Here is a 25,334-nt window from a genome sequence, read left to right as displayed (position 1 = left end):
AATTTGGTGCCCGAGGCAGCAATATCCACTTGGGGACTAATCGGCTCGAGGACGATGTATTGAATCTCGACGCAATATGAGTGTTCTATCGTCATTAGGAGGCGCTGAACGTTACAATTCACTATCATTTTTGGGTCGGATTCGAAACTCTAGACTCTCAGGAGAATGCTCACATGGTGCCCGAGACAGCAATATCCCTTTGGAGACAAGTCGGCTGGAGGCCGATGTATTGAATCTCGACGCAATTTGAGTGTTCCATCGTCATTAGGTGCCCCTGAACGTTACAATTAACTATCAGTTTTGCATCGGGTACGAAAACCTAGACTCACAGGAGAACGATCATAAGGTGCCCGAGGCAGCAATAGACCCTTGGAGACAAGTCGGCTGGAGGACGTTGTATTGGATCGCGACGCAATTTGAGTGTTCCATCGTAACTAGGAGGCCCTGAATGTTACAATTAACTATCAGTTTTTCGTCAGATTCGAAAATCTAGACTCACTGGAGACGGCCTGAGGCAGCAATAACCCCTTGGAGAGCAGTCCGCTGGAGGACGATGTATTGAATCGCGACGCAATTTGAGTGCACCATCGTCGTTAGGAGTCCCTGAACGTTACAATTAACTATCAGTTTTGCGTCGGATTCGAAAACGTAGAATCACCGGATACGGACCATGTGGTGCCCGAGGCAGCGATATCCCCTTGGAGACAAGTCGGCTGGAGGACGATGTAGTGAATCTCGACACGATTTGAGTGTTCCTTCGTCATTAGGAGGCCCTGATCGTCACAATTAACTATCTGTTTTCCGTCGGATTCGAAAATCTAGACTCACAGGAGAACGATCATATGGTGCCCGAGGCAGCAATAGACCCTTGGAGACAAGTCGGCTGGAGGACGTTGTATTGGATCGCGACGCAATTTGAGTGTTCCATCGTAACTAGGAGGCCCTGAATGTTACAATTAACTATCAGTTTTTCGTCGGATTCGAAAATCTAGACTCACTGGAGTCGGACAATAAGGTGCCCGACGCAGCAATATCCCCTTGGGGACCAGTCCGCTGGAGGACGATGTATTGAATCGCCACGTAATTAGAGTGCTCCATCGTCATTAGGAGGCCATGGACGTTACAATTAACAATCAGTATCGCGTCGGATTCGAAAATCTAGAGTCACAGCAGAAGGACCATATGGTGCCCGACGCAGCAATATCCCCTTGGACACAAGTCGGCTGGAGGACGATGTATAGAATCTCGACGCAATGTGAGTGTTCCATCGTCATTAGGAGGCGCTGAACGTTACAATTAACTATCTGTTTTGCGCCGGATTCGAAAATCTAGACTCACCGGAGAACGACCATAAGGTGCCCGAGGCAGCAATAGACTCTTGGAGACAAGTCGGCTGAAGGACGATGTATTGAATCTAGACGCAATTTGAGTGTTCCACCGTCATTAGGAGGCGCTGAACGTTACAATTAACTATCTGTTTTGCGCCGGATTCGAAAATCTAGACACACCGGAGAACGACCATAAGGTGCCCGAGGCAGCAATAGACTCTTGGAGACAAGTCGGCTGAAGGACGAAGTATTGAATCTCGACGCAATTTGAGTGTTCCATCGTCATTAGGAGGCCTTGAACGTTACAATTAACTATCAGTTTCGCGTCGGATACGAAAATGTAGACTCACAGGAGACGGACCACATGGAGCCCGAGGCAGCAATATCCCCTTGTAGACAAGTCGGTTGGAGGTCGATGTATTGACTCTCGACGCAATTTGAGTGTTCCATAGTCATTAGGAGGCGCTGAACGTTACAATTAATTATCTGTTTTGTGCCGGATTCGAAAATCTAGACTCACCGGAGAACGACCATAAGATGCTAGAGGCAGCAATAGACTCTTGGTGACAAGTCGGCTGAAGGACGATGTATTGAATCTTGACGCAATTTGAGTGTTCCATCGTCAGTAGGAGGCGCTGAACGTTACAATTAACTATTATTTTAGCGTCGGATTCGAAAATCCATTCACAGGTGAAGGATCATATGGTGCCCGAGACAGCAATATCCCCTTGGAGACAAGTCGGCTGAAGGACGATGTATTGAATCTCACCGCAATATGAGTGTTCCATCGTCATTAGGAGGCCATGAACGTTACAATTCACTATCACTAGACTCACAGGAGAAGGCTCATATGGTGCCCGAGACAGCAATATCCCCTTGGAGACCAGTCCGCTGAAGGACGATGTTTTGAATCGCGACGCAATTTGAGTGCTCCATCGTCATTAAGAGGCCCTGAACGTTACAATTAACTATCAGTTTTGCGTCGGATTCGAAAATCTAGACTCACAGGATACGGACCACATCAAGCCCGAGGCAGCAATATCCCCTTGTAGACAAGTCGGCTGGAGGTCGATGTATTGAATCTCGACGCGCTTTGAGTGTTGCTTCGTCATTAGGAGGCCCTGAACGTAACAATTAACCATGTGTTTTGCGTCGGATTCGAAAATCTAGACTCACAAGAGAACGACCATAAGATGCAAGAGGCAGCAATAGACTCTTGGAGACAAGTCGGCTGAAGGACGATGTATTGAATCTTGACGCAATTTGAGTGTTCCATCGTCATTAGGAGGCCATGAACGTTACAATTAACTATCAGTTTCGCGTCGGATTCGAAAATGTAGAGTCACAAGAGACGGACCACATGGAGCCCGAGGCAGCAATATCCCCTTGTAGACAAGTCGGCTGGAGGTCGATGTATTGAATCTCGACGCGATTTGAGTGTTCCTTCGTCATTAAGAGGCCCTGAACGTCACAATTAACCATCTGTTTTGGTCGGATTCGAAAATCTAGACTCACAGGAGAACCACCATAAGGTGCCCGAGGCAGCAATAGACCCATGGAGACAAGTCGGCTCGAGGCCGATGTATTGAATCTCGACGCAATTTGAGTGTTCCATCGTCATTAGGAGGCGCTGAACGTTACAATTAACTATCAGTTTCGCGTCGGATTCGAAAATCTAGACTCACAGGACACGGTCCACTTGGTGCCCGAGGCAGGAATATCCCCTTGGAGACAAATCGGCTGGAGGACGATGTATTCAATCTCGACGCAATTTGAGTGTTCTATCGTCATTAGGGGGCGCTGAACGTTACAATTCACTATCATTTTTGCGTCGGATTCGAAAATCTAGACTCACAGGAGAAGCAGCAATAGACTCTTGGAGACAAGTCGGCTGAATGCCGATGTATTGAATCTCGAGGCAATTTGAGTGTTCCATCGTCATTAGGAGGCCCTGAACGTTACAATTAACTATCAGTTTCGCGACGGATTCGAAAATCTAGACTCACAGGAGACGGACCACATGAAGCCCGAGGCAGCAATATCCCCTTGTAGACAAGTCGGCTGGAGATCGATGTATTGACTCTCGACGCAATTTGAGCGTTCCATCGTCATTAGGAGGCGCTGAACGTTACAATGAACTATCATTTTTGCGTCGGATACGAAAATCTAGTCACAGGAGACGGACCATATGGTGCCCGAGGTAGCAATATCCCCTTGAAGACAAGTTGGCTGGAGGGCGGTGTATTGAATCTCGAAGCAATTTGAGTGTTCCATCGACATTAGGAGGCCCTGAATGTTACAATTAACTGTCAGTTTTTCGTCGGATACGAAAATCTAAACTTACTGGAGACGGACCATAAGGTGCCCGAAGCAGCAATATCCGCTTGGGGACCTGTCCGCTGGAGGACGATGTATTGAATCGCGACGTAATTAGAGTGCTCCATCGTCATTAGGAGGCCCTGAACGTTACAATTAACCATCATTTTAGCTTCGGAATCGAACATCTACTCACAGGAGAAGGATCATATGATGCCCGATGCAGCAATATCCCCTTGGAGACAACTCGGCTGAGGGACGATGTTTTGAATAGCGACGCAATTTGAGTGTTCCATCGTCATTAGGAGGCCCTGAACGTTACAATTAGCTATCAGTTTCGCGTCGGATTCAAAATACTAGACTCACAGGAGACGGACAATTTGGTGCCCCAGGCGACAATATCCCCTTGGAGCCAAATCGGCTGGAGGACGATGTATTCAATCTCGACCCAATTTGAGTGGTCTATCGTCATTAGGAGGCGCTGAATGTTACAATTCACTATCATTTTTGCGTCGTATTCGACTAATCTAGACTCACAGATGAAGGCTCATATGGTGCCCGAGACAGCAATATCCTCTTGGAGACAAGTTGGCTGGAAGACGATGTATTGAATCTAGACGCAATGCGTGTGTTCTGTCGTCATTAGGAGGCCCTGAGCGTTACAATTAACTATCAGTTTCGCGTCGGATTCGAAAATGTAGACTCACAGGAGACGGACCACATGGAGCCCGAGGCAGCAAAATCCACTTGTAGACAAGTCAGCTGGAGGTCGATGAATTGACTCTCGACGCAATTTGAGTGTTCCATCGTCATTAGGAGGCCCTGAACTTTATTATTAACTATCAGTTTTGCGTCGGATTCGAAAATCTGGACTCACAGGAGAACGACCATAAGGTGCCCGAGGCAGCAATAGACTCTTGGAGACAAGTCGGCTGAATGCCGATGTATTGAATCTCGACGCAATTTGAGTGTTCCATCGTCATTAGGAGGCCCTGAACGTTACAATTAACAATCAGTTTCGCGTCGGATTCGAAAATCTAGACTCACAGGAGACGGACCATATGAAGCCCGAGGCAGCAATATGCCCTTGGAGGAAAGTCGGCTGAAGGACGATATATATCTCGACGCAATTTGAGTGATCCATCGTCATTAGGTGGCGCTGAACGTTACAATTAACTATCATTTTTGCGTCGGATTCGAAAATCTAGACCCTACAGGAGAACGACCATAAGGTTCCCGAGGCAGCGATAGACCCTTGGAGACAAGTTGACTGGAGGACGATGTATTGCCTCTCGACGCAATTTGAGTGTTCCATCGTCATTAGGAGGCGCTGAACGTTACAATTAACTATCATTTTAGCGTCGGAATCAAAATTCTAGACTCACAGGAGACGGACCTTTTGGTGCCCCAGGCAGCAATATCCCCTTGGAGACAAATCGGCTGGAGGACGATGTATTCCATCTCGACCTAATTTGAGTGTTCTATCGTCATTAGGAGGCGCTGAACGTTACAATTCACTATCATTTTTGCGTCGTATTCGAAAATCTAGACTCACAGGAGAAGGCTCATATGGTGCCCGAGACAGCAATATCCTCTTGGAGACAAGTCGGCTGGAAGACGATGTATTAAATCTCGACGCAATTTGAGTGTTCCATCGTCATTAGGAGGCCATGAACGTTATAATTAACTATCAGTTTTGCGTCGGATTCGAACATCTGGACTCACAGGAGAACGACCATAATGTGCCCGAGGCAGGAATAGACCCTTGGAGACAAGTTGGCTGGAGGCCGATGTATTGATTCTCGACGCAATTTGAGTGTTCCATCGTCATTACGAGGCCCTGAACGTTACAATTAACTATCTGTTTTGAGTCGGATTCGAAAATCTAGACTCATAGGAGAACGACCAGAAGGTGCCCGAGGCAGCAATAGACTCTTGGAGACAAGTCGGCTGAATGCCGATGTATTGAATCTCGACGCAATTTGAGTGTTCCATCGTCATTAGGAGGCCCTGATCGTTACAATTAACTATCAGTTTCGCGTCGGATACGAAAATCTAGACTCACAGGGGACGGACCACATGGAGCCCGAGGCAGCAAAATCCACCTGTAGACAAGTCAGCTGGAGGTCGATGAATTGACTCTCGACGCAATTTGAGTGTTCCATCGTCATTAGGAGGCCCTGAACTTTATTATTAACTATCAGCTTTGCGTCGGATTCGAAAATCTGGACTCACAGGAGAACGACCATAAGGTGCCCGAGGCAGCAATAGACCCTTGGAGACAAGTCGGCTCGAGGCCGATGTTTTGAATCTCGACGCAATTTGAGTGTTCCATCGTCATTAGGAGGCCCTGAACGTTACAATTAACTATCTGTTTTGCGTCGGATTCGAAAATCTAGACTCATAGGAGAACGACTAGAAGGTGCCCGAGGCAGCAATAGACTTTTGGAGACAAGTCGGCTGAATGCCGATGTATTGAATCTCGACGCAATTTGAGTGTTCCATCGTCATTAGGAGCCCCTGAACGTTACAATTAACTATCAGTTTCGCGTCGGATTCGAAAATCTAGACTCACAGGAGACGGAACATATGAAGCCCGAGGCAGCAATATGCCCTTGGAGAAAAGTCGGCTGAAGGACGATATATATCTCGACGCAATTTGAGAGATCCATCGTCATTAGGAGACGCTGAACGTTACAATTAACTATCATTTTTGCGTCGGATTCGAAAATCTAGACTCACAGGAGAACGACCATAAGGTTCCCGAGGCAGCAATAGACCCTTGGAGAAAAGTCGACTGGAGGACGATGTATTGCCTCTCGACGCAATTTGAGTGTTCCATCGTCATTAGGAGGCGCTGAACGTTACAATTAACTATCATTTTAGCGTCGGTTTCGAAAATCTACCCACAGGAGAAGGATCATATGGTGCCCGAGAGAGCAATATCCCCTTGGAGACAAGTCGGCTGAAGGACGGTGTATTGATACTCACCAAAATTTGAGTGTTCCACCGTCATTAGGGGGCCCTGAACGTTACAATTAACTATCAGTTTCGCGTCGGATTCAAATATCTAGACTCACAGGAGACGGTCCATTTGGTGCCCGAGGCAGGAATAACCCCTTGGAGACAAATCGGCTGGAGGACGATGTATTCAATCTCGAGGCAATTTGAGTGTTCCATCGTCATTAGGAGGCCCTGAACGTTACAATTAACTATCAGTTTCGCGTCGGATCCGAAAATCTAGACTCACAGGAGACGGACCACATGAAGCCCGAGGCAGCAATATCCCCTTGTAGACAAGTCGGCTGGAGATCGATGTATTGACTCTCGACGCAATTTGAGCGTTCCATCGTCATTAGGAGGCGCTGAACGTTACAATGAACTATCATTTTTCGTCGGATTCGAAAATCTGGTCACAGGAGACGGACCATATAGTGCCCGAGGCAGCAATATCCCCTTGAAGACAAGTTGGCTGAAGGCCGATGTATTGAATCTCGACGCAATTTGAGTGTTCCATCGTCATTAGGAAGCCCTGAATGTTACAATTAACTGTCAGTTTTTCGTCGGATTCGAAAATCTATACTCACTGGAGACGGACCATAAGATGCCCTAAGCAGCAATATCCGCTTGGGGACCAGTCCGCTGGAGGACGATGTATTGAATCGCGACGTAATTAGAGTGCTCCATCGTCATTAGGAGGCACTGAACTTTACAATTAACCATCATTTTAGCGTCGGATTCGAACATCTACTCACAGGAAAAGGATCATATGATGCCCGAGACAGCAATATCCCCTTGGAGACAAGTCGGCTGAGGGACGATGTATTGAATAGCGACGCAATTTGAGTGTTCCATCGTCATTAGGAGGCCCTGAACGTTACAATTAACTATCAGTTTCGCGTCGGATTCAAAATTCTAGACTCACAGGAGACGGATCTTTTGGTGCCCCAGGCAGCAATATCCCCTTGGAGACAAATCGGCTGGAGGACGATGTATTCAATCTCGACCTAATTTGAGTGTTCTATCGTCATTAGGAGGCGCTGAACGTTACAATTCACTATCATTTTTGCGTCGTATTCGAAAATCTTGACTCACAGGAGAAGGCTCATATGGTGCCCGAGACAGCAATATCCTCTTGGAGACAAGTCGGCTGGAAGACGATGTATTAAATCTCGACGCAATTTGAGTGTTCCATCGTCATTAGGAGGCCATGAACGTTATAATTAACTATCAGTTTTGAGTCGGATTCGAACATCTGGACTCACAGGAGAACGACCATAAGGTGCCCTAGGCAGGAATAGACCCTTGGAGACAAGTTGGCTGGAGGCCGATGTATTGATTCTCGACGCAATTTGAGTGTTCCATCGTCATTAGGAGGCCCTAAATGTTACAATTAACTGTCAGTTTTTCGTCGGATTCGAAAATCTAGACTCACTGTAGACGGACCATAGGGTGCCCGAAGCAGCAATATCCCCTTGGAGACCAGTCCGCTGGAGGACGATGTATTGAATCGCGACGTAATTAGAGTTCTCCATCGTCATTAGGAGGCCCTGAACGTTACAATTAACTATCAGTTTTGCGTCGGATTCGAAAATCTAGACTCAATGGATACGGACCACATCGAGCCCGAGGCAGCAATATCCCCTTGTCGACAATTCGGCTGGAGGTCGATGTATTGAATCTCGAAGCGATTTGAGTGTTCCTTCGTCATCAGGAGGCCCTGAACGTAACAATTAACCATCTGTTTTGCGTCGGATTCGAAATTCTAGACTCACAGGAGAACGACCATAAGGTGCCCGAGGCAGCAATAGACCCATGGAGACAAGTCGGCTCTAGGCCGATGTATTGAATCTCGACGCAATTTGAGTGCTCCATCGTCATTAGGAGGCCCTGAACGTTACAATTAACTATCATTTTAGCGTCGGATTCGAAAATCTATTCACAGGAGGAGGATCATATGGTGCCCGAGACAGCAATATGCCCTTGGTGAAAAGTCGGCTGAAGGACGATATATATCTCGACGCGATTTGAGTGTTCCTTCGTCATTAGGAGGCGCTGAACGTTACAATTAACTATCATTTTTGCGTCGGATTCGAAAATCTAGACTCACAGGAGAACGACCAAAAGGTGCCCGAGGCAGCAATAGACCCTTGGAGACAAGTCGACTGGAGGACGATGTATTGCCTCTCGACGCAATTTGAGTGTTCCATCGTCATTAGGAGGCGCTGAACGGTACAATTAACTATCATTTTAGCGTCGGTTTCGAAAATCTACCCACAGGAGAAGGATCATATGGTGCCCGAGACAGCAATATCCCCTTGGAGAAAACTCGGCTGAGGGACGATGTATTGAATAGCGACGCAATTTGAGTGTTCCATCGTCATTAGGAGGCCCTGAACGTTACAATTAACTATCAGTCTCGCGTCGGATTCAAAATTCTAGACTCACAGGAGACGGACCATTTGGTGCCCCAGGCGGCAATATCCCCTTGGAGACAAATCGGCTGGAGGACGATGTATTCAATCTCGACCCAATTTGAGTGGTCTATCGTCATTAGGAGGCGCTGAACGTTACAATTCACTATCATTTTTGCGTTGTATTCGACTAATCTAGACTCACAGAAGAAGGCCCATATGGTGCCCGAGACAGCAATATCCTCTTGGAGACAAGTCGGCTGGAAGACGATGTATTGAATCTAGACGCAATGCGTGTGTTCTGTCGTCATTAGGAAGCCCTGAACGTTAAAATTAACTATCAGTTTCGCGTCGGAATCGAAAATGTAGACTCACAGGAGACGGACCACATGGAGCCCGAGGCAGCAAAATCCACTTGTAGACAAGTCAGCTGGAGGTCGATGAATTGACTCTCGACGCAATTTGAGTGTTCCATCGTCATTAGTAAGGCCCTCAACGTTACAATTAACTATCAGTTTCGCGTCGGATTCGAAAATCTAGACTCACAGGAGACGGACCATATGAAGCCCGAGGCAGCAATATGCCCTTGGAGAAAAGTCGGCTGAAGGACGATATATATCTCGACGCAATTTGAGAGATCCATCGTCATTAGGAGGCGCTGAACGTTACAATTAACTATCATTTTAGCGTCGGTTTCGAAAATCTACCCACAGGAGAAGGATCATACGGCGCCCGAGACAGCAATATCCCCTTGGAGACAAGTCGGCTGAAGGACGATGTATTGATACTCACCGCAACTTGAGTGTTCCATCGTCATTAGGGGGCCCTGAACGTTACAATTAACTATCAGTTTCGCGTCGGATTCAAATATCTAGACTCACAGGAGACGGAACATTTGGTTGCCGAAGCAGCAATATCCCCTTGGAGACAAATCGGCTGGAGGACGATGTATTGAATCCCGACGCAATTTGAGTGCTCCATCGTCATTAGGAGGCCCTGAACATTACAATTAACTATAAGTTTTGCGTCGGATTCGAAAACGTAGAATCACCGGAGACGGACCATGTGGTGCCCGAGGCAGCGATATCCCCTTGGAGACAAGTCAGCTGGAGGACGATGTAGTGAATCTCGACGAATTTGAGTGTTCCTTCGTCATTAGGATGCCCTGAACGTTACAATTAACTATCTGTTTTGCGTCGGATTCGAAAATCTAGACTCATAGGAGAACGACCATCAGGTGCCCGAGGCAGCAATAGACCCTTGGAGACAAGTCGGCTCGAGGCTGCTGTTTTGAATCTCGACACAATTTGAGTGTTCCATCGTCATTAGGAGGCCCTGAACGTTACAATTAACTATCTGTTTTGCGTCGGATTCGAAAATCTAGACTCACAGGAGAACGACAAGAAGGTGCTCGAGGCTGCAATAGACTCTTGGAGACAAGTCGGCTTAATGCAGATGTATTTAATCTCGGCGCAATTTGAGTGTTCCATCGTCATTAGGAGGCCCTGAACGTTACAACTATCAGTTTCTCGTCGGATTCGAAAATCTAGACTCACAGGAGACGGTCCATTTGGTGCCCGAGGCAGCAATATCCCCTTGTAGACAAGTCGGCTGGAGATCGATGTATTGACTCTCGACGCAATTTGAGCGTTCCATCGTCATTAGGAGGCGCTGAACGTTACAATGAACTATCATTTTTGCGTCGGATTCGAAAATCTAGTCACAGGAGACGGACCATATGGTGCCCGAGGCAGCAATATACCCTTGAAGACAAGTTGGCTGAAGGCCGATGTATTGAATCTCGACGCAATTTGAGTGTTCCATCGTCATTTGGAGGCCCTGAATGTTACAATTAACTGTCAGTTTTTCGTCGGATTCAAAAATCTATACTCACTGGAGACGGACCATAAGATGCCCTAAGCAGCAATAACCACTTGGGGACCAGTCCGCTGGAGGACGATGTATTGAATCGCGACGTAATTAGAGTGCTCCATCGTCATTAGGAGGCCCTGAACTTTACAATTAACCATCATTTTAGCGTCGGATTCGAACATCTACTCACAGGAGAAGGATCATATGATGCCCGAGACAGCAATATCCCCTTGGAGACAAGTCGGCTGAGGGACGATGTATTGAATAGCGACGCAATTTGAGTGTTCCATCGTCATTACGAGGCCCTGAACGTTACAATTAACTATCTGTTTTTCGTCGGATTCGAAAATCTAGACTCATAGGAGAACGACCAGAAGGTGCCCGAGGCAGCAATAGACTCTTGGAGACAAGTCGGCTGGAGGCCGATGTATTGATTCTCGACGCAATTTGAGTGTTCCATCGTCATTAGGAGGCCCTAAATGTTACAATTAACTGTCAGTTTTTCGTCGGATTCGAAAATCTAGACTCACTGTAGACGGACCATAGGGTGCCCGAAGCAGCAATATCCCCTTGGAGACCAGTCCGCTGGAGGACGATGTATTGAATCGCGACGTAATTAGAGTTCTCCATCGTCATTAGGAGGCCCTGAACGTTACAATTAACTATCAGCTTTGCGACGGATTCGAAAATCTAGACTCAGTGGATACGGACCACATCGAGCCCGAGGCAGCAATATCCCCTTGTCGACAAGTCGGCTGGAGGTCGATGTATTGAATCTCGACGCGATTTGAGTGTTCCTTCGTCATTAGGAGGCCCTGAACGTAACAATTAACCACCTGTTTTGCGACGGATTCGAAAATCTAGACTCACAGGAGAACGACCATAAGGTGCCCGAGGCAGCAATAGACCCATGGTGACAAGGCGGCTCCAAGCCGATGTATTGAATCTCGACGCAATTTGAGTGTTCCATCGTCATTAGGAGGCCCTGAGCGTTACAATTAATTATCAGTTTTGCGTCGGATTCGAAAATCTAGACTCACAGGAGACGGACCACATCGAGCCCGAGGCAGCAATATCCCCTTGTAGACAAGTCGGCTGGAGGTCGATGTATTGAACCTCGACGCGATTTGAGTGTTCCTTCGTCATTAGGAGGCCCTGAACATCACAATTAACCATCTGTTTTGCGTCGGATTCGAAATTCTAGACTCACAGGAGAACCACCATAAGGTGCCCGAGGCAGCAATAGACCCATGGAGACAAGTCGGCTCGAGGCCGATGTATTGAATCTCGACGCAATTTGAGTGCTCCATCGTCATTAGGAGGCCCTGAACGTTACAGTTAACTATCATTTTAGCGTCGGATTCGAAAATCTATTCACAGGAGGAGGATCATATGGTGCCCGAGACAGCAATATGCCCTTGGAGAAAAGTCGGCTGAAGGACGATATAGATCTCGACGCGATTTGAGTGTTCCTTCGTCATTAGGAGGTGCTGAACGTTACAATTAACTATCATTTTTGCGTCGGATTCGAAAATCTAGACTCACAGGAGAACGACCATAAGGTGCCCGAGGCAGCAATAGACCCTTGGAGACAAGTCGACTGGAGGACGATGTATTGCCTCTCGACGCAATTTGAGTGTTCCATCGTCATTAGGAGGCGCTGAACGTTACAATTAATTATCATTTTAGCGTCGGTGTCGAAAATCTACCCACAGGAGAAGGATCATATGGTGCCCGAGACAGCAATATCCCCTTGGAGACAAGTCGGCTGAAGGACGATGTATTGATACTCACCGCAATTTGAGCGTTCCATCGTCATTAGGAGGCCCTGAACGTTACAATTAACTATCAGTTTCGCGTCGGTTTCAAATATCTAGACTCACAGGAGACGGACCATTTGGTTTCCGAAGCAGCAATATCCCCTTGGAGACAAATCGGCTGGAGGACGATGTATTGAATCTCGACGCAATTTGAGTGCTCCATTGTCATTAGGAGGCCCTGAACGTTACAATTAACTATAAGTTTAGCGTCGGATTCGAAAACGTAGAATCACCGGAGACGGACCATGTGGTGCCCGAGGCTGCGATATCCCCTTGGAGACAAGTCAGCTGGAGGACGATGTAGTGAATCTCGACGAATTTGAGTGTTCCTTCGTCATTAGGATGCCCTGAACGTTACAATTAACTATCTGTTTTGCGTCGGATTCGAAAATGTAGACTCACAGGAGAACGACCATGTGGTGCCCGAGGCAGCAATAGACCCTTGGAGACAAGTCGGCTCGAGGCCGCTGTTTTTAATCTCGACACAATTTGAGTGTTCCATCGTCATTAGGAGGCCCTGAACGTTACAATTAACTATCTGTTTTGGTCGGATTCGAAGATCTAGACTCACAGGAGAACGACAAGAAGGTGCCCGAGGCAGCAATAGACTCTTGGAGACAAGTCGGCTTAATGCCGATGTATTGAATCTCGACGCAATTTGAATGTTCCATCATCATTAGGAGGCCCTGAACGTTACAATTAACTATCAGTTGCGCGTCGGATTCGAAAATCTAGACTCACAGGAGAACGACCAGAAGGTGCCCGAAGCAGCAGTAGACTCTTGGAGACAAGTCGGGTGAATGCCGATGTATTGAGTCTCGACGCAATTTGAGTGTTCCATCGTCATTTGGTGCCCCTGAACGCTACAATTAACTATCATTTTAGCGTCGGATTCGAAAATCTACTAACAGGAGGAGGATCATATGGTGCCCGAGACAGCAATATCCCCTTGGAAACAAGTCGGCTGAAGGACGATGTATTGAATCTAGACGCAATGTGAGTGTTCCATCGTCATTAGGAGGCCCTGAACGTTACAATTAACTATCAGTTTCGCGTCGGATTCGAAAATGTAGACTCACAGGAGACGGACCACATGGGGCCCGAGGCAGCAAAATCCCCTTGTAGACAAGTCAGCTGGAGGTCGATGAATTGACCCTCGACGCAATTTGAGTGTTGCATCGTCATTAGGAGGCCCTGAATGTTACAATTAACTGTCAGTTTTTCGTCGGATTCGAAAATCTATACTCACTGGAGACGGATTATAAGGTGCTCGAAGCAGCAATATCCCCTTATGGACCAGTCCGCTGGAGGACGATGTATTGAATCGCGACGTTATTAGAGTGCTCCATCGTCATTAGGAGGCCCTGAACGTTACAATTAACTATCAGTTTCGCGTCGGATTCGAAAATCTAGACTCACAGGAGAACGACCAGAAGGTGCCCGAAGCAGCAATAGACTCTTGGAGACAAGTCGGCTGAATGCCGATGTATTGAGTCTCGACGCAATTTGAGTGTTCCATCGTCATTAGGAGGCCCTGAACGTTACAATTAACTATCAGTTTCGCGTCGGATTCGAAAATCTAGACTCACAGGAGACGGACCACATGAAGCCCGAGGCAGCAATATCCCCATGTAGACAAGTCGTCTGGAGATCGATGTATTGACCCTCGACGCAATTTGAGTGTTCCATCGTCATTAGGAGGCGCTGAACGTTACAATGAACTATCATTTATGCGTCGGATTCGAAAATCTAGACTCACAGGAGAAGGCTCATATGGTGCCCGAGACAGCAATATCCCCTTGGAGACAAGTCGGCTAAATGCCGATGTATTGAGTCTCGACGCAATTTGAGTGTTCCATCGTCATTAGGAGGCCCTGAACGTTACAATTAACTATCAGTTTCGCGTCGGATTCGAAACTGTAGACTCACAGGAGACGGACCACATGGAGCCCGAGGCAGCAAAATCCACTTGTAGACAAGTCAGCTGGAGGTCGATGAATTGACTCTCGACGCAATTTGAGTGTTCCATCGTCATTAGGAGGCCCTGAACGTTATAATAAACTATCAGTTTTGCGTCGGATTCGAAAATCTGGACTCACAGGAGAACGACGATAAGGTGCCCGAGGCAGCAATAGACCCATGGAGACAAGTCGGCTCGAGGCCGATGTTTTGAATCTCGACGCAATTTGAGTGTTCCATCGTCATTAGGAGGCCCTGAACGTTACAATTAACTATCTGTTTCGCGTCGGGTTCGAAAATCTAGACTCATAGGAGGACGACCAGAAGGTGCCCGAGGCAGAAATAGACTCTTGGAGACAAGTCGGCTGAATGCCGATGTATTGAATCTCGACGCAATTTGAGTGTTCCATCGTCATTAGGAGGCCCTGATCGTTACAATTAACTATCAGTTTCGCGTCGGATTCGAAAATCTAGACTCACAGGAGACGGACCACATGAAACCCGAGGCAGCAATATCCCCTTGGAGACAAGTTGGCTGGAGGCCGATGTATTGATTCTCGACGCAATTTGAGTGTTCCATCGTCATTAGGAGGCCCTGAATGTTACAATTAACTGTCAGTTTTTCGTCGGATTCGAAAATCTAGACTCACTGGAGACGGACCATAAGGTGCCCGAAGCAGCAATATCCCCTCGGAGACCAGTCCGCTGGAGGACGATGTATTGAATCGCGACGTAATTAGAGTTCTCCATCGTCGTTAGGAGGCCCTGAACGTTACAATTAACAGTCAGATTTGCGTCGGATTCGATAACGTAGAATGACCGGAGACGGACCAAGTGGTGCCCGAGACAGCGATATCCCCTTGGAAACAAGTCCGCTGGAGGACGATGTAGTGAATATCGACGCAATTTGTGTGTTCCTTCGTCATTAGGAGGCCCTGAACGTTACAATTAACTATCGGTTTTGCGTCGGATTCGAAAATCTAGACTCACAGGAGAACGACCATAAGATACTTGAGCCAGCAATAGACCCTTGGAGACAAGTCGGCACGAGGCCCATGTATTTAATCTCGACGCAATTTGAGTGTTCCATCGTCATTAGGAGTCCCTGAACGTTAACAATTAACTATCTGCTTTGCGTCGGATTCGATAATTTAGACTCACAGGAGATCGTACATAAGGTACCCGAGGCAGCAATAGACTCTTGAAGACAAGTCAGATGAAGGACGATGTATTGAATCTCGACGCAATTTAAGTGTTCCATCGTCATTATCAGGCCCTGAACTATCAGTTTCGCGTCGGACTAAAAATCTTGACCCACAGGTGACGGACCACATGGAGCCCGAGGCAGCATTATCCCCTTGTAGACAAGTCGGCTGGAGGTCGATGTATTGACTCCCAACGCAATTTGAGTGTTCCATCGTCATTACGAGGCGCTGAACGTTACAATTAACTATCATTTTTGCGTTGGATTCGAAAATCTAGACTCACAGGAGACGGAACATATGGTACCCGAGGCACCAATATCCCCTTGGAGACAAGTCGCCTAGAGGTCGATGAATTGAATCTAGACGCCATTTGAGTGTTCCATCGTTATTAGGAGGCCCTGAACATTACAATTAACTATCAGTTTTGCGTCGGATTCTAAAATCTAGGCTCACTGGGGAACGACCATAAGGGGCCCGAGGCAGCAATAGAACCTTGGAGACAAATCGGCTGAATGCCGATATATTGAATCTCGACGCAATTAGAGTGTTCCATCGTCATTAGGAAACCCTGAGCGTTACAATTAGCAATCAGTTTCGCGTCGGATTCGAAAATCTAGACTCACAGGTGAGCGACCATAAGGAGCCCGAGGCAGCAATATCCCCATGGAGACAATCAGGCTGGAGGACGATGTATTTAATCTCGACGCAATTTGAGTGTTCCATCGTCATTAGGAGGCCCTGAACGTTACAATTAACTATCAGTTTCGCGTCGGATTCGAAAATCTAGACTCACAGGAGAACGACCATAAGGTGCCCGAGGCAGCAATAGACCCTTGGAGACAAATCGGCTGGAGGACGTGGTGTTTAATCGCGACGCAATTTGAGTGTTCCATCGTCATTAGGAGGCCCTGAATGATACAATTAACTATCAGTTTTTCGTCGGATTCGAAAATCTAGACCCACTGGAAACGGACCATAAGGTGCCCGAGGCAGCAATATCCCTTTGGAGACAAGTCTGATTGAGGACGATGTGTTGAATCGCGACTCAATTAGAGTGTTCCATCGTCATTAGGAAACCCTGAGCGTTACAATTAGCAATCAGTTTCGCGTCGGATTCGAAAATCTAGACTCACAGGTGAGCGACCATAAGGAGCCCGAGGCAGCAATATCCCCATGGAGACAATCAGGCTGGAGGACGATGTATTTAATCTCGACGCAATTTGAGTGTTCCATCGTCATTAGGAGGCCCTGAACGTTACAATTAACTATCAGTTTCGCGTCGGATTCGAAAATCTAGACTCACAGGAGAACGACCATAAGGTGCCCGAGGCAGCAATAGACCCTTGGAGACAAATCGGCTGGAGGACGTGGTGTTTAATCGCGACGCAATTTGAGTGTTCCATCGTCATTAGGAGGCCCTGAACGCTACAATTAACTATCAGTTTTGCGTCGGATTCGAAAATCTAGACTCACAGGAGAACGATCATAAGGTGCCCGAGGCTGCAATAGACCCTTGGAGACAAGTCGGCTCGAGGACGATTCATTGGATCACGACAAAATTTGAGTGTTCCCTCGTCATTTGGAGGCCCTGAATGTTACAATTCACTATCAGATTTGCGTCGGATTCAAAATCTAGACTCACTGGAGACGGGCCATAAGGTGCCCGAGGCAGCTATATCCCCTTGGAGACCAGTCCCCTGAAGGACGATGTTTTGAATCGCGACGCAATTTGAGTGCTCCATCGTCATTAGGAGGCCCTGAACGTTACAATTAACAATCAGTTTTGCTTCGGATTCGAAAACGTAGAATCACCGGAGACGGACCAAGAGGTGCCCGATGCAGCGATATCCCCTTGGAAACAAGTCCGCTGGAGGACGATGTAGTGAATATCGACGCAATTTGAGTTATCCTTCGTCATTAGGAGGCCCTGAACGTTACAATTAACTATCTGTTTTGCGTCGAATTCGAAAATCTAGACTCACAGGAGAACGACCATAAGGTGCCCGAGCCAGCAATAGACCCTTGGAGACAATTCGGCTCGAGGTCCGTGTATTTAATCTCGACGCAATTTGAGTGTTCCATCGTCATTAGGAGTCCCTGATCGTTACAATTAACTATCTGCTTTGCGTCGGATTCGAAAATCTAGACTCACAGGAGCCCGAACATAAGGTGCCCGAGGCAGCAATATCCCCTTGGAGACCAGACCGCTGGAGGACGATGTATTGAATCGTGACTCAATTTGAGTGTTCCATCGTCATTAGGAGGCGCTGAACGTTACAATTACCTATCATTTTAGCGTCGGGTTCGAAAATCTACTCACAGAAGTAGGATCATATGGTGCCCGAGACAACAATATCCCCTTGGATACAAGTCGGCTGGAGGACGATGTATTGAATCTCGACGCAATTTGAGTGTTCTATCGTCATTAGGAGGCCCTGAACGCTACAATTAACTATCAGTTTTGCGTCGGATTCGAAAATCTAGACTCACAGGAGAACGATCATAAGGTGCCCGAGGCTGCAATAGACCCTTGGAGGCAAGTCGGCTGGAGGACGATATATTGGATCACGACAAAATTTGAGTGTTCCCTCGTCATTTGGAGGACCTGAATGTTACAATTCACTATCAGATTTTCGTCGGATTCGAAATTCTAGACTCACTGGAGACGGGCCATAAGATGCCCGAGGCAGCAATATCCCCTTGGAGACCAGTCCGCTGAAGGACGATGTTTTGAATCGCGACGCAATTTGAGTGCTCCATCGTCATTAGGCAGCCCTGAACGTTACAATTAACAATCAGTTTTGCTTCGTATTCGAAAACGTAGAATCACCGGAGACGGACCAAGTGGTGCCCGAGGCAGCGACATCCCCTTGGAAACAAGTCCGCTGGAGGACGATGTATTGAATCTCGACGCAATTTGAGTTTTCCATCGTCATTAGGAAACCCTGAACGTTACAGTTTCGCGTCGGATTCGAAAATCTAGACTCACAGGAGAGCGACCATAAGGAGCCCGCGGCAGCAATTTGCCCATGGAGACAAATCGGCTGGAGAACTATGTATTGAATCTCGACGCAATTTGAGTGTTCCATCGTCGTTAGGAGGCGCTGAACGTTACAAATAACTATCATTTTAGCGTCGGATTCGAAAATCTACTCACAGGAGAAGTATCATATGGTGCACGAGACATCAATATCCCCCTGGATACAAGTCGGCTGGAGGACGATTTATTAAATCCCGACGCAATTTGAGTGTTCCATCGTCATTAGGAGGCCCTGAATGTTACAATTAACAATCAGTTTTGCGTCGGATTAGAATATGTAGACTCACAGGAGAACGACCATAAGGTGCCCGAGGCAGCAATAGAACCATGGAGACAAGTCGGCTGGAACACGAGGTATTGGATCGCGACGCATTTTGAGTGTTCCATCGTAACTAGGAGGCCCTGATTGTTACAATTAACGATCAGTTTTGCGTCGGATTAGAATATCTAGACTCACAGGAGAACGACCATAAGGTGGCCGAGGTAGCAATAGACCGTTGGAGACAAGTCGGCTGGAGGACGATGTATTGAATCTCGACGCAATTTGAGTGTTCCATCGTCATTAGGAGGCGCTGAACGTTACAATTAACTTTCATTTTAGCGTCGGGTTCGAAAATCTACACACAGGAGTAGGATCATATGGGTCCCGAGACAACAATATCCCCTTGGATACAAGTCGACTGGAGGACGATGTATTGAATCTCGCCGCAATTTGAGTGTTCTATCGTCATTAGGAGGCCCTGAACGCTACAATTAACTATCAGTTTTGCGTCGGATTCGAAAATCTAGACTCACAGGAGAACGATCATAAGGTGCCCGAGGCTGCTATGGACCCTTGGAGACAAGTCGGCTGGAGGACGATATATTGGATCACGACAAAATTTGAGTGTTCCATCGTCATTTGGAGGCCCTGAATGTTACAATTAACTATCAGATTTTCGTCGGATTCGAAAATCTAGAGTCACTGGAGACGGGCCATAAGGTGCCCGAGGCAGCAATATCACCTTGGAGACCAGTCCTCTGGAGGACGATGTTTTGAATCGCGACGCAATTTGAGTGCTCCATCGACATTAGGAAGCCCTGAACGTTACAATTAACAATCAGTTTTGCTTCGTATTCGAAAACGTAGAATCACCGGAGACGGACCAAGTGGTGCCCGAGGCAGCGATATGCCCTTGGAAACAAGTCCGCTGGACGACGATGTAGTGACTATCGACGCAATTTGAGTGATCCTTCGTCATTAGGAGGCCCTGAACGTTACAATTAACTATCAGTTTCGCGTCGGATCCGAAAATCTAGACTCACAGGAGACGGACCACATGAAGCCCGAGGCAGCAATATCCCCTTGTAGACAAGTCGGCTGGAGATCGATGTATTGACTCTCGACGCAATTTGAGCGTTCCATCGTCATTAGGAGGCGCTGAACGTTACAATGAACTATCATTTTTCGTCGGATTCGAAAATCTGGTCACAGGAGACGGACCATATAGTGCCCGAGGCAGCAATATCCCCTTGAAGACAAGTTGGCTGAAGGCCGATGTATTGAATCTCGACGCAATTTGAGTGTTCCATCGTCATTAGGAAGCCCTGAATGTTACAATTAACTGTCAGTTTTTCGTCGGATTCGAAAATCTATACTCACTGGAGACGGACCATAAGATGCCCTAAGCAGCAATATCCGCTTGGGGACCAGTCCGCTGGAGGACGATGTATTGAATCGCGACGTAATTAGAGTGCTCCATCGTCATTAGGAGGCACTGAACTTTACAATTAACCATCATTTTAGCGTCGGATTCGAACATCTACTCACAGGAAAAGGATCATATGATGCCCGAGACAGCAATATCCCCTTGGAGACAAGTCGGCTGAGGGACGATGTATTGAATAGCGACGCAATTTGAGTGTTCCATCGTCATTAGGAGGCCCTGAACGTTACAATTAACTATCAGTTTCGCGTCGGATTCAAAATTCTAGACTCACAGGAGACGGATCTTTTGGTGCCCCAGGCAGCAATATCCCCTTGGAGACAAATCGGCTGGAGGACGATGTATTCAATCTCGACCTAATTTGAGTGTTCTATCGTCATTAGGAGGCGCTGAACGTTACAATTCACTATCATTTTTGCGTCGTATTCGAAAATCTTGACTCACAGGAGAAGGCTCATATGGTGCCCGAGACAGCAATATCCTCTTGGAGACAAGTCGGCTGGAAGACGATGTATTAAATCTCGACGCAATTTGAGTGTTCCATCGTCATTAGGAGGCCATGAACGTTATAATTAACTATCAGTTTTGAGTCGGATTCGAACATCTGGACTCACAGGAGAACGACCATAAGGTGCCCTAGGCAGGAATAGACCCTTGGAGACAAGTTGGCTGGAGGCCGATGTATTGATTCTCGACGCAATTTGAGTGTTCCATCGTCATTAGGAGGCCCTAAATGTTACAATTAACTGTCAGTTTTTCGTCGGATTCGAAAATCTAGACTCACTGTAGACGGACCATAGGGTGCCCGAAGCAGCAATATCCCCTTGGAGACCAGTCCGCTGGAGGACGATGTATTGAATCGCGACGTAATTAGAGTTCTCCATCGTCATTAGGAGGCCCTGAACGTTACAATTAACTATCAGTTTTGCGTCGGATTCGAAAATCTAGACTCAATGGATACGGACCACATCGAGCCCGAGGCAGCAATATCCCCTTGTCGACAATTCGGCTGGAGGTCGATGTATTGAATCTCGAAGCGATTTGAGTGTTCCTTCGTCATCAGGAGGCCCTGAACGTAACAATTAACCATCTGTTTTGCGTCGGATTCGAAATTCTAGACTCACAGGAGAACGACCATAAGGTGCCCGAGGCAGCAATAGACCCATGGAGACAAGTCGGCTCTAGGCCGATGTATTGAATCTCGACGCAATTTGAGTGCTCCATCGTCATTAGGAGGCCCTGAACGTTACAATTAACTATCATTTTAGCGTCGGATTCGAAAATCTATTCACAGGAGGAGGATCATATGGTGCCCGAGACAGCAATATGCCCTTGGTGAAAAGTCGGCTGAAGGACGATATATATCTCGACGCGATTTGAGTGTTCCTTCGTCATTAGGAGGCGCTGAACGTTACAATTAACTATCATTTTTGCGTCGGATTCGAAAATCTAGACTCACAGGAGAACGACCAAAAGGTGCCCGAGGCAGCAATAGACCCTTGGAGACAAGTCGACTGGAGGACGATGTATTGCCTCTCGACGCAATTTGAGTGTTCCATCGTCATTAGGAGGCGCTGAACGGTACAATTAACTATCATTTTAGCGTCGGTTTCGAAAATCTACCCACAGGAGAAGGATCATATGGTGCCCGAGACAGCAATATCCCCTTGGAGAAAACTCGGCTGAGGGACGATGTATTGAATAGCGACGCAATTTGAGTGTTCCATCGTCATTAGGAGGCCCTGAACGTTACAATTAACTATCAGTCTCGCGTCGGATTCAAAATTCTAGACTCACAGGAGACGGACCATTTGGTGCCCCAGGCGGCAATATCCCCTTGGAGACAAATCGGCTGGAGGACGATGTATTCAATCTCGACCCAATTTGAGTGGTCTATCGTCATTAGGAGGCGCTGAACGTTACAATTCACTATCATTTTTGCGTTGTATTCGACTAATCTAGACTCACAGAAGAAGGCCCATATGGTGCCCGAGACAGCAATATCCTCTTGGAGACAAGTCGGCTGGAAGACGATGTATTGAATCTAGACGCAATGCGTGTGTTCTGTCGTCATTAGGAAGCCCTGAACGTTAAAATTAACTATCAGTTTCGCGTCGGAATCGAAAATGTAGACTCACAGGAGACGGACCACATGGAGCCCGAGGCAGCAAAATCCACTTGTAGACAAGTCAGCTGGAGGTCGATGAATTGACTCTCGACGCAATTTGAGTGTTCCATCGTCATTAGTAAGGCCCTCAACGTTACAATTAACTATCAGTTTCGCGTCGGATTCGAAAATCTAGACTCACAGGAGACGGACCATATGAAGCCCGAGGCAGCAATATGCCCTTGGAGAAAAGTCGGCTGAAGGACGATATATATCTCGACGCAATTTGAGAGATCCATCGTCATTAGGAGGCGCTGAACGTTACAATTAACTATCATTTTAGCGTCGGTTTCGAAAATCTACCCACAGGAGAAGGATCATACGGCGCCCGAGACAGCAATATCCCCTTGGAGACAAGTCGGCTGAAGGACGATGTATTGATACTCACCGCAACTTGAGTGTTCCATCGTCATTAGGGGGCCCTGAACGTTACAATTAACTATCAGTTTCGCGTCGGATTCAAATATCTAGACTCACAGGAGACGGAACATTTGGTTGCCGAAGCAGCAATATCCCCTTGGAGACAAATCGGCTGGAGGACGATGTATTGAATCCCGACGCAATTTGAGTGCTCCATCGTCATTAGGAGGCCCTGAACATTACAATTAACTATAAGTTTTGCGTCGGATTCGAAAACGTAGAATCACCGGAGACGGACCATGTGGTGCCCGAGGCAGCGATATCCCCTTGGAGACAAGTCAGCTGGAGGACGATGTAGTGAATCTCGACGAATTTGAGTGTTCCTTCGTCATTAGGATGCCCTGAACGTTACAATTAACTATCTGTTTTGCGTCGGATTCGAAAATCTAGACTCATAGGAGAACGACCATCAGGTGCCCGAGGCAGCAATAGACCCTTGGAGACAAGTCGGCTCGAGGCTGCTGTTTTGAATCTCGACACAATTTGAGTGTTCCATCGTCATTAGGAGGCCCTGAACGTTACAATTAACTATCTGTTTTGCGTCGGATTCGAAAATCTAGACTCACAGGAGAACGACAAGAAGGTGCTCGAGGCTGCAATAGACTCTTGGAGACAAGTCGGCTTAATGCAGATGTATTTAATCTCGGCGCAATTTGAGTGTTCCATCGTCATTAGGAGGCCCTGAACGTTACAACTATCAGTTTCTCGTCGGATTCGAAAATCTAGACTCACAGGAGACGGTCCATTTGGTGCCCGAGGCAGCAATATCCCCTTGTAGACAAGTCGGCTGGAGATCGATGTATTGACTCTCGACGCAATTTGAGCGTTCCATCGTCATTAGGAGGCGCTGAACGTTACAATGAACTATCATTTTTGCGTCGGATTCGAAAATCTAGTCACAGGAGACGGACCATATGGTGCCCGAGGCAGCAATATACCCTTGAAGACAAGTTGGCTGAAGGCCGATGTATTGAATCTCGACGCAATTTGAGTGTTCCATCGTCATTTGGAGGCCCTGAATGTTACAATTAACTGTCAGTTTTTCGTCGGATTCAAAAATCTATACTCACTGGAGACGGACCATAAGATGCCCTAAGCAGCAATAACCACTTGGGGACCAGTCCGCTGGAGGACGATGTATTGAATCGCGACGTAATTAGAGTGCTCCATCGTCATTAGGAGGCCCTGAACTTTACAATTAACCATCATTTTAGCGTCGGATTCGAACATCTACTCACAGGAGAAGGATCATATGATGCCCGAGACAGCAATATCCCCTTGGAGACAAGTCGGCTGAGGGACGATGTATTGAATAGCGACGCAATTTGAGTGTTCCATCGTCATTACGAGGCCCTGAACGTTACAATTAACTATCTGTTTTTCGTCGGATTCGAAAATCTAGACTCATAGGAGAACGACCAGAAGGTGCCCGAGGCAGCAATAGACTCTTGGAGACAAGTCGGCTGGAGGCCGATGTATTGATTCTCGACGCAATTTGAGTGTTCCATCGTCATTAGGAGGCCCTAAATGTTACAATTAACTGTCAGTTTTTCGTCGGATTCGAAAATCTAGACTCACTGTAGACGGACCATAGGGTGCCCGAAGCAGCAATATCCCCTTGGAGACCAGTCCGCTGGAGGACGATGTATTGAATCGCGACGTAATTAGAGTTCTCCATCGTCATTAGGAGGCCCTGAACGTTACAATTAACTATCAGCTTTGCGACGGATTCGAAAATCTAGACTCAGTGGATACGGACCACATCGAGCCCGAGGCAGCAATATCCCCTTGTCGACAAGTCGGCTGGAGGTCGATGTATTGAATCTCGACGCGATTTGAGTGTTCCTTCGTCATTAGGAGGCCCTGAACGTAACAATTAACCACCTGTTTTGCGACGGATTCGAAAATCTAGACTCACAGGAGAACGACCATAAGGTGCCCGAGGCAGCAATAGACCCAATGTGACAAGGCGGCTCCAAGCCGATGTATTGAATCTCGACGCAATTTGAGTGTTCCATCGTCATTAGGAGGCCCTGAGCGTTACAATTAATTATCAGTTTTGCGTCGGATTCGAAAATCTAGACTCA

The sequence above is a fragment of the Schistocerca serialis genome, chromosome 6, assembly GCF_023864345.2.
Source record: "Schistocerca serialis cubense isolate TAMUIC-IGC-003099 chromosome 6, iqSchSeri2.2, whole genome shotgun sequence".
Taxonomy (NCBI): Eukaryota; Metazoa; Arthropoda; class Insecta; order Orthoptera; family Acrididae; genus Schistocerca; species Schistocerca serialis.
Note: the sequence above shows the minus strand (reverse complement) of the source record.